Raw genomic sequence first — 16,160 nt, 5'->3', positions numbered from 1 at the left:
GCGTGCGTGCGTGCGTGCGTGCGCGCGCGCGCTTCAAGGAAATATCCGATAGTCCGGGTATTGTCTTATTCGAAGAATATGCAGGTGGCTAAAACGAACCACGCTAAAATCGAGGCCAGGGTGTCATCCTTCTGGAAAAGCTCGCAATATTTGCTTCACATATAGTCGCGATGAGTGAGGCAAAGTTGCTCAGATTTCAGATTCAGAATTGCAGAAAAAAGCTTCACTGCGACTCCAGCAACAGTGTTCAGGCTACTCTGCAACGGGCAAGAATGCATTAGACAAACCGACACGTCATTTCGCTTGGGCTTTAATAGGCACAGGTATACCGTGCCACTCCACTACCGAACCTGCACTGATCAACGGCACCTCCGCCTGCTGAAAGACAGTTTTGATGATGATGATGATGTTTTCACCTAATCTCAGTGACGTCTACCGTAGTCCGGCTTTCGCAACCCCCGTGAGCGGGAATAGCGCGAAGGCTGCTTTATTTTTTTTTTAAATTACGGACATTAGCAGCCGGCATGAACGAGGACCCTGGAATGCTGACCTCGTTCAGACACGTAACATAAGGGCGACTCTGTTCTAAGGCGAATGTGTTGTTTAACCCCACAAATCCCGTGCACGATTCCGCGTCAAAGAAAATACAAGTTCTTCACATTTGTTTATGGCTACGGATACTATCACAAAGAAAGTGAAATGGCAACGAAGTAAAAAATGAATTACTGCATAAACTAAGTATGTTAGTAAGGACTTATTGATCTGCCACGACTCAAAACTACCTACAGCGTATCGGAAAGCGCTGGTATGGGTTGTGCACGTTGGTCTTTTATGAAAGGAAACACGCGAACGCGTTGCCTCTGCCCTTAACATCCCCTTGATAATTTGAAAGTCCCGCCAGACTTTGAAATCTACCGCCGTCGCGCAGCCTCCTCGCCTCCTCCTCCCTTCTTGCTCGTTCCCTCCGCGGGAATGAGTTTTGGCGCACGCTTTTCTGCACGACGATTGGTCTCCTTGCCGTTGCCGTGGAAACGCGCGGCTGTTTTTGTTCTGCTCTGATTTCTTTTTGCGTTTTTCATTTTTGGTTGGCGCCAAATTTTCTCCTTGGCTCGGCTGGATCGGGGCACCGAACGTTGCAGGCTGTGTTTCTTGCGGTGTCGCGCTAATGCAATTCCGTGGTGTAGTGGATATAACTGCAGCGAGAAGCCTGAAGTCGGTTGCGCGGTTTTTCTGATCCCACAAATGAGCCGTGACGGCTTGCGTAAGAAGCGGTGGCTGCAGAACATTGCTCGAAAGAAGGTAGTTTCGACAAGAAACAGCGTTGTTTGCGAGGTAAGGCGGCTTTCTTATTGCTCGTGTCATAGCGTCGCCTAATGCTGCATTTTTTGTTTTCGTTCTTCCGGCCTGCTCATCAGCGGTTTTTGCTGCTACAGCTTGTGCGTTGCATAAAAATGGGGCTGTCCTCGGTATGCTGGATATTCTGCTGGGACTCCATCACCTCGCGGGTCGCGTCAACTGTTGTTATTCAGTCGGAAATGCAGCAGAACTATAGATTCTGCTTTCCGCTGTAAACGATTAAGTTCGAAGATACAGTCTCTCGATCGCATTTTTCGTGATTGTTAGGATCCATTGCCTGTTTTACTGAGAAGTCGAAATTGCGTCTTGTAGACACGATGTATTCTTATACCGTGCTTGTAGACGAGCTTTCTTTCCTGCCTGCTTCGACGTGCGAGGCAGTCACTTGGATACCATGAATGCAGTCCCTGGAAATGTTAATCGCAAGTACATCCGTGGTTCTAATTGACATTAAGAGAAAGAAATGGAGCTGGGCAGGTCACGTAATGTGTAGGTCAGATAACTGGTGGACCGTTCGGGTTACAGAATGGGTGCGAAGAGAAGGGAAGCGCACTCGAGGGCGGCAGAAGACAAGGTGGGGATGACGAAATTCACAAATTCGCGGGCACTAGCTGGAATCGGTTGGCGCGGAACAGGGGTAGTCGGACATTGCAGGGAGAGGCCTTCGTCCTGCAGTGGTCATGAAATAGCCTGATGATGATGATGATATTCGTGGTGTTGCGTATGATGAGCGCTGGCTATGTAGTCGCCATTATGTTGTTGTTTTTTTTGCAGTTCCAAAATTTATTGTGAACTGGGCTGCCACGCATGCATTAGTGGGTGGCGATTATTATTTGGTCTTCTCGCGGATACAGGCAAGATGCGCAGACGGTGTTAGGATGATCGTGCACGCTAGCTCACACTGAAATTGCACGACCGTCCTATTCAGTTTAGAGACCGTGTCTTAAGAGCAGCTCTCACATCGAGAAGATAAACGTGGACGGATGATGCACTTACGACGAAATTCATTATAAGAAGGCAAGCTGAGTATAATACCCGCGGTGCGCATGGGCACATAATCAAGAGACAAAAGAAGAAACGGGGATGTGCCACAAGCAATGCTAGATCAGATGCAGAGATGAGATGATCTCGTCACTCATCATGTGCTCACACATTCTTATTCTGGTCGTGTTCTTAAGAGTCATTGATATCTTTCTCGATTGGCGTTTTGCCCACAATGTTTGCTCCACAATGATTGGCGTTTTGCCCCCCTCTTGTGTGACGGGAAAAAGAAAATGTATGTAGTCACGCGACTTTAAAATGTAGCCAACCTCTTCGTAAGTGTTACCTTCAGCATTCTCGATGCTGTTATCACCATTTTGCAAAATTTTCTACACTGGAGCGCGCAACGGGGCCAATGTCGGGCACCTCCACTGAATGCTGTGGCCCGTCCGCGGGGGCCAAGGAGAAAAATTCACCGAAAGGCGAGGCACCGATTTCGATAGCAAATTAGTAGATAGCTGTACGTAGTAAGGACAGTAGTTTTATAGGCCGGACAAACTCGTAAACATTCGCCGACTAACTACATTAACAATGATAGAATGTGTAAGCTTGGCTCAACGAGGACGTAGAAAGAAAAGACACAGAGACAGCGCTGTCTTTGTGTGTCCGCTTCTTTCTACGTCCTTGTTCAGTCGCGCTTACACATTGTGTTATGGATTCAAACCAACCAGCCGGCTAACGTGTTTAAAGTAAATTAACCAGCATGGTGTCACGCGCGCGCAGGTAAACATGAACACACGTCGCTCGATGACAGCGGAAACTGTGTGTGAAAACGCTGGAGTTAGTAATCGTGACAGCAGCCACGAGCCAATCGACCTCTGTGCATCTGTGGCTTCAACGCGTACGAAACGTCGAAAGCACAGCGCATACGAAGCTACCGACACTACGCGCACTCTGCAAACATCGCAGATCGCTTTGCAGATGAGGCCCGCGTGGGCGCGCACTGTGGTCAAGTCGCAGATCGCTTTCGAGACAACGCGTCCCTACGGCGTCCGCGATTCGCGCGGCCAACGACGTAGTAGACGCCGCGGTTGTCTCCACTCTGTGCGGAGTGGCGGGCGAGGAGGACATCCAGGCACTTTAGCCGCTTCCGGAGAAGAACGCCCCTCCTCCCTCGCCTGCCGCCCCCCCCCCCCTGCCTCGCTCGCCACAGGAGAGGGCACGCATCTGAGCGGCGTTTCTCGCTCGCGCACGCGAGATTGAACCGCGTTCCCCTGCTCACCCTCGCACGCTTTCCCTCGTACGGAACCTGGGTGCGCCTAAGGTCCAAGGTGCGCCTGGAGAGTAGACGTCGCTGTCGCAATAAAGAAAAAAAAGCTTGACTCCCTCCCCCACTAGAGGGATGCGCAAGGGGCGAGGCCTGTGGCGCAGCGTCCTCTTCTAGCAAACCGCGCTAGGTTGGCGAGCGCACTGGAAACGTGGAAGTGCCAACATGTGCGCGGTATTGTTATTAGGTGCTGCAGCGTATCTCTAGCAGCACGCAGCTCCGACCTTCCCGCGTTGCGTAAACAAACCTCACCTAATTCGGAGCGATTTAGGAGAGAGTGATGCACTCTGGTCTAACTTTGACGGTGGTAATCAAGCCTAATAAATTCGTTGGCTTAATTATTCGTATGACGGCGAATCTATGTTGTTTTTTAGGAAGTCAATTTGATTATTAATTATGCTGAATGAGCCATATGATGGAGGTGTCTGCATAATAAATTGATCAGTTAACAAATCGATTAAGTCGAATAATGTCAAGAACCCTTCACGTATATTCAATATGTTACCTTGATTTAACCGTAATTGCTATTGAATACGTTAAATACAGTAACCTCAATTAACCATTACGCTTGAGTAATTTCATCGTAATTAACCGTATTAGGTTTTATTAAGCTTAATTATTCTTAATACCTTTCAGTGCTCAATACATATAATCATAATAAAATCTCGGTAACATAAGGCATTCTCATATGACCCCACGAATAGCTATGGAGCGCATCGTGTAACGCGTGAAGAAAAACTGAACAGACGGTGGCAATACACGGCCAGAAAATACCTCGGGTAAATTAATATAAGTATCTTGGCATATGGATAAACGAAGGCAGTAGATATATGGAATCGGGAAAAAACAGTAAAGGGGAAGCGAAATGCAGCCATAATGAAGCACAGAGCGCTATGGGGATTTTATAGGTACAAGGTGCTCCGGGGTATGTGGAAAGGTGTAATGGTTCCAGGACTTACATTTAGAAATGCGGTTGTTTGCTTGAAATAAGGGGTACAATCACGACTGGATCGCAACCAAAGGTTAGTGGGACGCCTCGCATATGGCGCACACGGGAAGTCTGCAAATGAAGCTGTGCAGGGTGACATGGGCCGGACAAATTTTGAAGTGAGGGAAGTTCACAGTAAAAATGATTATGGAGAACGACTGAGGAATATGGAAGAAAGTAAATGGGCTGGGAGAGTGTTCAGGTATTTGTACAGGAATAACATTGATTCACAGTGGGGAGAAAAAAACAACTAAGGAGCTTACCAGCAAGTACGCGGCCTGTAAGGTGAGCAACACCGGAACAAAGAACGTCAAGCAGTAAGTCAGAGAGGCTGAAATAATCTCATGGGTGCCAGCAATAGAAAAGAAAACTGCCATGAGTAACTATACTTAAGAGGAAAAAACTAAATCGGGAAAGAAACAATGTACGATAACTCAAAGGGCAGCTCGTTGCTTTTCGAAGCGAGATCAGGATGCCTAGAACACGCACCTATAAAGCGATATATATATATATATATATATATATGAACGAAGAGCAAGCATGTGCTTGTTGCGGTAAAGCTTGGGAAACGAGAGAGCATGTTTTATTAGAATGATAAGATATCTATCTGCCCAGCGGTCGATTTAGGCACCACTGGACTCGTTGAAGCCCTTGGGTTCAACTAGAGCAGGGGGGAAGGTAAACATGTCCGCAGTAGAGATTAGAATGAGGCGATTGGAAGATTGGTGGAAGAAAAGTAGGGAAACGACAAAAAAAACGGAGATGTACAAAAACAAAGTTCACAATAGGGGGTAAGAAAAATTGACTATGGGAATTCATCGTGCGTTTTTTTTTTCTTTTTTAACCTAGATAGGACATTAGGCAGTATAATAGTAAATGCTTGCTGGCGCAACCCATCGCCCTGTTTCGAAGGGGACTCTCATAACATCCATCCTCTTTCTGCCACTCTGAGCAGTCGCCTGAGAGCATGCGCAGGTCACGTGCTCGCGTGTTTCATGACGGACCACCGTGTACATCGGGTTTCGAAGTTTCCAGGCCCGTTGGACTTTGTAGGTTTAAGAGGATGATTTATACTTCATGGGCTTCTGTCTAAGTACGTATGTAAAAACGGAGAAATTATTTAGCTTGGCACCTACTGCACCAAACGTGATGACGTTTGTTGCAATTAAAAAAGGAAAAGTTTAATCTACTCACTATACTAGCAGATTTTCTTCGTTTATGCCGGCAATTTCATAACGAAAATTGTTACAAGTCGCAAAATTAAAGAAAAAGAAAGCATCACATTTACAACTCAGATTCGCTATTGGGGCACTATATCACAATTCTATAAAATTTACCTACTAATTGACGCATCGGGGACACCAAAGACAGACAAAATCGATCTACTTTACAACCTCTTTAAAATATGTCACTAATTTATGTGCAGAAACTAAACATACGTGTCAGATTTGTCCGCTTGAGATGCTCCAAGTAGATGCCGTTCACAGAACTGCGATATCAGATATCGTCGCATATTTGCGGATTTGCAAACTTAACGCTTCAGTTATTTCGAAACAAATGTTCGTGTAAACTACGAGGCCTAAAATCGATGTAGATGCAACAGATTTCATTGTAATCGGTTCGGAGGTTATCTATGCTCAGCCTCACACCTACACTCTTAAAGGGGCACTAAAGGCAGATTCTAGGTCGACGTAAACTCTTTAAATACCATTCCAGAAACCTCGCAATGCTTGTTTCTTTACAAAAAAAAAAAAAAAGGGGGGGGGGGGGGGGGGGGCTTTGCTTATGAGAAAATTGCATTGAAGGGACCGAATACCTTTTCCGAAATTCAAATCTCCCGCCACCCGACCGGGGGAGTGGTGATGTTGCATACATCACCACCCTTTGCTGCCGTCGGCAAGTAAAACGGCGCCCGACAGACGGCGGTACCGAGCAAAGACCGGATTCGCCGCTGCATCTGCTTTTTGGTCAAGTGGCGTAGACCGTTCGGGAATACCGTGACATCACATGGAAGTTGAATTCTCTCCTACTTGCAGTTTTCGGGAGTTTTCGCGAGCCAGCAAAACCAGCGCGGCCCTACGCTATTGCTGAAACGCGAAAGCGTGGGCGAAGCGCAGTCGAGCGAAGACGAAACCTTTCGACCGCCTGCGTCGTTGCCAGGGGTAATGAGTTATTACCCTTAATGAGTTATTACCCTATTAATTAGTTATAATGTCAAGGGTAATTAGTTATTTTTTCTAAAGGTTAAATAGAACTGGACAAGTAGCATTTTATTTGATCTTATAATACAATACAAGGATGTTTTTCGCAACTAGTAGTTGAGCACACTTTTAAGCAAAGTTACACCCTTTTGCCACAACGATAATCGTCATCTGATTGTCCGCATTTCCTTTCTTTAACGCGGCAGGCCCGGTACTTCCCAGGAACGAACAGCATGCGCGTGATCAGCATGACATAGCATTCCCGACAGGAAAGTAGCGAGCCCAGCATTTTCAAGAAAGGAAACGCAAGCAAGGCAGATGAAGATTATTGTTGTGGGACAAATATACACCCCAAAGGGTGCAACCGTTTTAGGAGTGTACGTATGAAATGGTGTATAATGCGAGTGTTCCTACATTTTACACCTATCTGAATTGGGGAGTCGGAGTTGATCGATCCTGAGCTAATTACAGCCTGCCTTTTAACGGCTGTCGTCGCAAAACGTCTGTGTGTTGCCAAAATACCTTTTTTTTTCGAAGGCGCCCCCCCCCCCTCCCCCCCCGCCGCTCGCACATGCCGGAGTGTTATTCACGAAGTGAACTTGGCCAGGAAAAGGAACCTAAAGGAACCGAGTGTGAAACGCCTTTTGGTATAGGTTGCGCTCGCCCGTCGCAATAGCACTTTTCCGTCAGAGTCAACAGTGGCCGTTACGAAGGCTTCACCGTCCCGGAAAAAAAAAGAAAAAAAAAAGAAGGCGATCCCCACGCTGCACAGCGAGATCCGATCGTCCCCGTCGTCCGGGTTCGTCGTTTTATCGCCGCCTCCTGCGTCCTTTCCAGGAAAGAAAAAAAAAAATGAAGGGGGTTGACATTTGGCCGCGGTAGCTCTTATATAGGTGTAGCACTTGTCGCTGCCGCAGAATTATAGCCTCGGCTCTTTATACCAACGGCTTTTGCTCAATAAACTTTCCATCGAATGGCTCGCCCAGATCATTTCGGCACTTCGTTCGGGGAAATTAAAACCGAGCGTATCGCGGCCGGTGCGGGCGAGGGCGGAAATTTGCGACCGCCGTTTGCGCTTTCACGACTTCCGCGGTCCCCCCCCCCCCCCCCCCCCGTTATTTTGGAATAAGATAGACACGTTTGAACGAAGGAGCGAGCCAAAACAAAACAAATAGACGAACAAATACAGAAACACACGGAAAGAGAAAGAAACAGAAATGGCCGGTGGAAAAAAAAATAAATGAAAAGAAATAGCTTGAGCTGCTTGCCGATGGCCCGTCACATTTTCCCAATTAAGGAACATTCAAGAGGTAAAGAAATAAAAGAACTACGAGGAATTTGTCGAGAGCTTTCATTTCCTGCACCATACAGACCTCAAAATATGCCGATGCGTTACTGCGATAGCATGTACACGGCGGCGCCGGCGCCGCCGTGCTGTCACAGTATCGAGTGCGCAGAAGAGTCCTGCGCGCGCAGTGGGGGGTTGAAATTAACGGATCCGTGTTTATAGGCGCGAGCGCGGCGCGCTGGGCTGTAGCGCTTCCTGCATTGAGCCATAGACGGTGCGCTCGGCACTGCGCCAGGAACTAGTCGCTCAACATCTCGCGAAAGTGAGAGCTTATCTCTGAAAGTGATCAGCCGAGGATACCAGCACTGGTCTGAACGGCACGGAATTAACGTCAAGCCAAGAACATCTCGCATTGATGCAAAAACTTTCGGTGAAGTGAGCAGTCGTCTAAGCCTATCGATACTGTGTGAAAGACTATCGATACCGTTGCTATTGATAGCACAATTAATGGTATTGCCACATTTAGCCGTGAAACTATCGATAGTGTAACAAAAACTAGCAATAGTATTACGGTATATAGTTCGCTATTGACAGCGCTATTGATAGTCAACTTGTCGCTATTGACGCTACAAGAAATTTTGCGATTACGGAACATCAGTAACGCCAAGTTCGTGCATTTCTGGAACACTGAAACACCTCCAAGATTGTGGCGCAGTGATTTTACATGCGGTATACGTCAAGCGAGTTGTCATCACTGATAGCGCACTATCTACGGTAGTATCGACAGTACTATATAGGTATCAATAGTGCGCTCGATGTTACTATCGGTAGCTTTTGTTCTATTGATACTTGGATAGTGACTCAGATGTCAATAGTGCTCTTGATAATTTTGCATGGCTACTATACCTCATAATTTAATGTGCGCCGAGAAATGCCAACGGTTTTCCGTTGGTCTCGTCTCGAGCAGCACCGCCCAAGCGCGACGCCCGCGATGCCGTTGGCGGCGCTCCTCATACGTAAAGTTTAAAGCCCTATAAACTTCGTAAAGTAGCGACACTCTCCTCCTCCGCCTTCACTCCTCCTCGTTTCTCCTCTATTTTACGCTCCCACCTCGACCGTGGCGCCGCCTACACCGCTCGAGCGTAGCAACGGCGCCAACATGCGCTCCTCGCCACTCCGTAGACGCTTCTCGAGCGAAAATGGCGCGAGGGCCCACGTGATGCCATTAGGCCAATAGCGACGCGGCGTCGGCCTCGGCCGGAACGCACGAGGAGAAGGCGGCATTCTTCAAAGCGTGGCGCTACCTTACGAAGTTTAAGGGGCTTTAGTAAAGTTGTCTGCAGTACGTTCCGGAAGGGCTTGCTCCGCGAATCGTCTGCTGAGCGAGGTGCCGCATGTTACGTTAGGTTAGGCTAGCGGCCGCGGACCAATGAATGCGCCTTGCGAACTCGCCTGCTACAATTGGTAAATTGACATACGTCGTGTTGCTGCTGAGCACGAGGTCGCGGGATCGAATCCCGGCCACGGCGGCCGCATTTCGATGGGGGCGAAATGCGAAAGCACCCGTGTACTTTAGATATGAGTGCACGTTAAAGAACCCCAGGGGGTCCAAATTATTCCGGAGTCCCCCACTATACGGCGTGCCTCATAATCGGCAAGTGGTTTTGGCGCGTAAAGCCCCGTAATTTGAATTGAGATATGTGCATTAAAGTAACTAATTAAAAGTTAATCGGCGTAATTATGTTAATTATTCAATTAAACATTTTCATTTCTCGTATAATGGTCGCCTCATCAAGAATTTTAGCTCAAGCATTAAAATTATGCTGTCTGCCACAGGCAATTTTAAAAAAAAATTTGGTACAACTAAATAATCACCCGGTATAATGCTTGAGTCACACCACGACAATTCTCCTTAAGGGAGCTGCAATCGTAATATTTAAAAACAAAGTTCTGTTTCTTTATCTCAGAATTAAATTATTTTCTCCTCTTCCTCGATGTTCGGACGTTGCCGGCTATGTTTCTGGCTCACGTCGTTTATTACACACTCACCCACACTTCCGCCACGGCCGCTGTGGTTCCGTGCAAAAGAACCGTCCTTGAAGTCGAGAGCAAGAATCTTCCAGCCGCGCGATTTGGGACTGGCAACGCAACACGTGCGAGGTGCGCTCACGCTCATCGCACCGCTGTGGCTCGGTGGTGGTGAAGAAAACACCAACGACACCTTGAATCGGTTACAACCTAAGAATGAAAGGTTACGTGCACGCTGCATGTCCAAACTCAAACTGAATTTGTCTTGAAGTGCCAGCCAATTAGGTTCGCTCATTCTCACGACGTCAGGTGGCTTTGCGTGTTTAAAGCGTTTTCTTTTTTAAACTTTCCATACGGATCTATCTATCTGTCAATTGTTTGAGGATGAAACTTCAACGTCTAGGGCAAACTTTATGGGTGTTCCCGATATGCACTGCGGTAAAAAAAAACCTAAAAGAAAAATAAGGATAAACAACACATGCTTTATGGCTAACGATGACAGCACAATACCAACAGGACGATGGTTGCTTGATTGACGTTTGTTACTCGTACCTCGCGCCTAGCTTGCGCTGCCGCAGCCATGGAAACTGCTCCGACCTCCGACGTGGTACGTCGATGTTGGCGTCAAAGCGGCCATCATTGAAAGGTAATAGCGCACCAAAACAAGGACACAAGAAGAAACGAAGACAAGCGCTAGCTATCAACAACGAAAGGCTGAACCACGTTTTCCATATGTAATTTAGATTTTCTTGTATCGGTTGTGAATGGTTTTCATGCCGTCATGTACGTAAGTGCATCCTCGTGGTTGCTATCACAGTGTGCACGTGGTTGTTTGGAGGTATTAGTATGTCCGATTCCGGAAGTAAAATTTTCGATGTCGATAGTTAGCGCGTGTCTTCGTTTCTTCTTGGGTCCTTGTTTTGGTGCGCTATGCAGATACCTCTCGATGATGGCCGACCAACAAGCCCATATCGCTGCCCTCGCCGAAGGGGCCCGTTGTAGAGCGCAGTATGACCAGTGGCACACACGCGTACCAACTTGAACGGTGACCGGCACGTTAGACCGCACGACCTTCGGGATCGGCCCGTGTTCTTGGTGGGATAGATATAGGTAGCTGGAAAGAAAACTGGTCTCGCAGTACGAAGAATGCTTTTCGCATTAAAAAGAAAATAAATTGAAGCGTGAAGTATGTAAATCCGTAAAGTTTCTCCCGAAACATGTCGTATTGCAATTCGTAAACGACCTCTGTTAGAGCAATCTGAAGAGGTCAAATTTGGCTTGTGACGGATTGTGTGAAATTGTTTCAAGGTATATAAGGGTTTCGCGAAGTCCTATACTCACAAATTATTGGCATATTTCAGAAGTGTACTATGCGTAAATTTTGGCCGCCCAGATTACATGTTAGGTGCAGTTAAAACAAAAAAAAAAAACGTGATCTCGTTAATTGTTGCTGAGTTACCGAGTTGTAAACCTAATGTAAACCCGAGTGTGTCTTCCATGTCTTTTTTTTTTGGGGGGGGGGGGGGGGGGGGGCGGTCAGTGTCGCGATTTTCGAGAAATAAAAATAAACCTACTGGCAGCCTAAGATAATCGGCTTCCTAGGCTCTCCAGACTCTATCTTTCAAGTACAAGAATCCTAATCATATTCGCCGCATAGTTGCCACGACGAACGATTTCTCAACACGTATACATAGATATTTAGATTGGAGCACCTCGGCTGAAACTTCCTGTTAACAGCGTTGCTGTAAAAGGACGCCTCGTCGCGTCCTATAGCGTACAACATTCCCGCCTTCAAGAACCAAATCCGCCCGTCTCGTATCTTACACACACACACGCGACATCTCCGTTGCTTCCGTACGCCCACATTTCGGGTTGCCGCCGTATACGCGGCGACGATGTAAACGAGGAAATCGTTTTGCGCTTACACACGCCGTTGATACGCCATAGCGCGAAATATGACCGGGCGTCGAAAGACAACTTATCAGAGAGTGCGTAGCGTTTTCTTGATACCTGAACGTCATCCGCCATGACGCATGACCGCGCGTGCCGTCTTTGCGGCCTCGACGACTGCGCGACCACGCGGAAGCTGTTTCTCTCTCTCTCTCTTTCTTTTTCTTAATCGAGAGTTTGCAGCAGGGACTCGTGTACAGTTTTGTAGGTCAAAAGCGTCGCAGTTTGGGCGAGTTGGTATGTCATGACTACTTTTTTAAGGCTTGTAGCCCAGCTGAGAACGAGAGAAAAAGGAAGGTGGAAGGATTAATGAAAAGGAACGGCGTATCTATTGGCGTATTGGCGTATCTCGGACTGCCGCCACAGGCTGACTGAATATGATTCTTTTGGTTTTGTTGCTTGGTTTTGTGTTGTCTCTTCATGTCACATGGTTCGCTGAGTATATAAGTAGCCCTCTGAGTCACGAAATAAACCGTGAGTTGGAAGTTAGCGCTCACCCCGTTCTCCGTTCCTTTTTCATTACCCCTTCCACCTTCCTTTTTTGCTCGTTCTGAGCTGCGCTGCAAGCCTAAAAAAGTCGCAGTTTTGTAGATTTACGCGATGAATAAAAGAGAAATATCTCCACATTCAATCTGTGAGTAACTCGATACATGTCGTGTGCGAGAAACAATTTAAAAAAGAAGGTGTAATGGCGTCGCGATCGAGAGTCTATAATTATAGACGCAGGAAGTCGTCGACGGAACGGAGGGTAAGTGAGAAAGAAAGCCGGGTGACAAATTTTATTCGCACCGTAAAAAGCATGTCATATATGTCTATATTAAGTACTCACTTAGTGCCTATCTCTGCGTATCTGTTCACATGTTTTCTACTCTGTGCATAGTCGGTATTTCAGCTTGGCACCGTAAAAAGAATGTCATATATGTCTATATTAAGTACTAACTTAGTGCCTATCTCTGCGTATCTGTTCATATCGTTTTCTACACTGTGCGTAGTCGGTATTTCAGCTTGCTTTTTGCACGTTATAATGAGTCATTGTTTTTACTTACGTTGTATTTATATTTAAACAAGGATTGTCTTCGCGTCTTGTCTGTTTTATTCCCATTTCTACTAAAACCTGCGTCTACTAAAACTGGAGAATTAAAAGAAAGCTCCAGTATCAAATTTACCATATCTAACTCGGCAATAAGAGACGATAACAAGTATGTAAACTGTACCTATTATTACATCTGTAGTGGACAAAAGTGATGGTTATTAGACCGCACTAAAACATACCGCCAATCGGCGATTAGCGGTTGCAAATTCGCAAAGTCTTCGTAAGCATTGTAACGGCTTCACGCAAGCTGCCATATATCAAATTGGTCGGCTAGAGATTCTCTAACGTACGTTTGACAAAACTGCGATATGTGTTTTTGGTACCGATCGTTAGGGATTCCTAAACATTGTGCTTGTATTTTTTCTTACTCTACTTATTTCAGGCAGCATTAAAATTTGTTGCGTTAAATCAATATTTGTTTCGTACAGTTACTAAAATTTAACTTTCTAATGTACAGGGCTGCCATAATTTTTTGGCGTGCGTCGCTATATTCGGACAAAGAGGCCGCTGAATTCCCGCTTAGTCTTGCCTCTTTCTTTTTTATTGAAATGAATATTAGGAGAGGTTGGCGCCTTTATGCGGGCACCGGCTACTCCTTGTCACTTGGCAAGGAAATAAATTTGCGTGAAAAGGGAGAATAGTGACACAAAACATGACACTCACTAGAACACTGGATGAGTGAAAAATATGCACTCCAACAGTACATGAGTCGCAAAGTTTTGTGCATTAGCTCAGTACACATATATAAAGTCAGATGTTTTGAACAGCCAAAATACACAACACCGTAATACACTGCAAGTACAGAACATAATTATACATGTTGCATAAAAGTTGCGATCACCACGTACATCATTTATGGACCACGAACAACATTTATGTTACTCATTTAGCGTATTCGGATCATCTGAAACTTAATATTTTCCCAAAATGTTGGTGTCCTCTAAAAACTTTTCAGAGCAAGAAGTGCTCTTTTTTGAAGGCTCGCAGTTGGCCATGGGCCAAGTATCTTTTTTAGAGTGAATGGTCTTCTGTCTAATATCAAGAAATTTGCTTGCAGTACCATTCTTTGCAGATCGTATTTCGTGCTCTCGAGGAGGAGATTTTTGAAGCAACTCTCTTAAGTTCAAGGTCGCTAAAAAAAGTCGCCGGGCGCTATTCAGAAAAAAAAAAAATTGTCCAATCAAGCAAATCGTTAAATCTCGCGACGAAATCGTTGAAAAGGTAGCACTGCAAAAGCAACAGGTTTCAATAAAATCGTCAACAGGGTTTTGGAAAAAGTTTATTTCAACAAAAGACGAAGCGAACACTGAGCCACAATGAACGCACAATTTCACCAGGAGGATAACATACGCAAAGTACGAAGCAGTGTATACATGGCACCTTTTGAAAGAAGTGTCCGAGTCCACACTCACTAACATATAACGACATATACCCACGGAAACGCACAGTTACACATAAACTCATTGGCGCAATACAGAAAATTATGTTCGATATATACAGTGTACACAATGGTTATGTACAATGATGATGTGACTTTACGTAGTTTTGTAGCGATGCTACGAGATGCGTATATACAGAAATGATCCTTTATTAGAGAACACGCACACACAGAAGTTACAGGCACTTACATTCTGTGCACATTCAGTGAACACTTCTGATGTCCGGGCTACAAGAACCAGGCTGGTCGAAAATTAAGCCTTACGCGTCCATCAGCAACCGACAGGAGACGGCATGACCACTGTCGAAGGAACTCTTCTTCCTCAAGGAAGAAGAACTCCTCCGACAGAAACGACAGCAGCTCGGAGTAGAGCCTCCGCAGAAGTATAAACAGAGCGCGGCGACAATGTCCCGCGGTAACTGCCTCGCACCGGTTACGCCACAGACAAAAGGCCCGCAGCAGTTCAAAGTGTGAAAAGCCGCGCAAAGCCACCACGTGAGCATCGACCCGATGTGATAAAGCACGTGCTTGTTGGATTCTTGAAGGGGGCGATTCGGACGCAGCGAAGATGTGACTATGCCCCACCGCTCTAGTCTGTCATTCCTAGCGACATAGAGTTTCTCACTACATTACCTAGAGGGAAATCTGGCGCTGCTGCGCTGTGGTATGCATGGGAATGCCGGTATACTGTGGATTCGGATTGGCATCGTTCTCGTAGAGACAGGACACCTTGAAGACGCGCTTGGCAAGTACCGTTCCGTCTGTCACAATGATTCATTTTCTACTAGAACAGCACGTGAAAAGCTGTTTACGCGAAAACATGTTTTGTTGAACTATGAGAACTTGTTATTGTGTGTACGACTACATGTTACGTAAAAAGTATCAGCGGTCCGCTAAAGTTGGAGGACAGACGACAAGGTTCGCGCTCGCTTTGAAACAGTTGGTCGTCTGTTCTTGCTTTTCTTCATTTGCTCATGCATCGTGGGTGAGTAAAGATGTAATATGCGTGAATGGAAACATTTTATGAAGATATTACTTTGAGAACGCGTTATTTGCGTAGCCATATCCACGTTTTAGACGAAGCCTCTTACAACACCAGCCAACACGAGCCTCGCAGACACATATACCGTCATTCCCATGACGGCACGGTGCCCCCCTTAAGAAACTCCCATAGACGGTGGCGCCAGATTACCCTCTAGGTGTTATAGTGAGAAACTCTATGCCTAGCGCGTTCCGGAATTTCATACGCATTTTAAAATCAAAATGGTTTCTCGAGATGCTAGTGGCACACCACCCCACGTAACGCCAGCACCAGCTCTGGCCGGGCGAGAAGTTTCGCGCTAAATGAAATCTGCAGCGTCTGTAACGTTTTCAGGGTTCAGTCACAGCGAAGAATAACTTAGCCCGCGATGTGCATTTTTTAATCGTTAGTTGCAACTTATTTCCGCAGGCAGAGATTTTTCGTTCACGATCGCGAACGGACACTGCAGAAAGAGGAAACTTACCCGTG

The sequence above is a fragment of the Dermacentor andersoni genome, chromosome 8 (genome assembly GCF_023375885.2).
Source record: "Dermacentor andersoni chromosome 8, qqDerAnde1_hic_scaffold, whole genome shotgun sequence".
Classification (NCBI taxonomy): domain Eukaryota; kingdom Metazoa; phylum Arthropoda; class Arachnida; order Ixodida; family Ixodidae; genus Dermacentor; species Dermacentor andersoni.
This window is presented reverse-complemented; position numbering follows the sequence as displayed.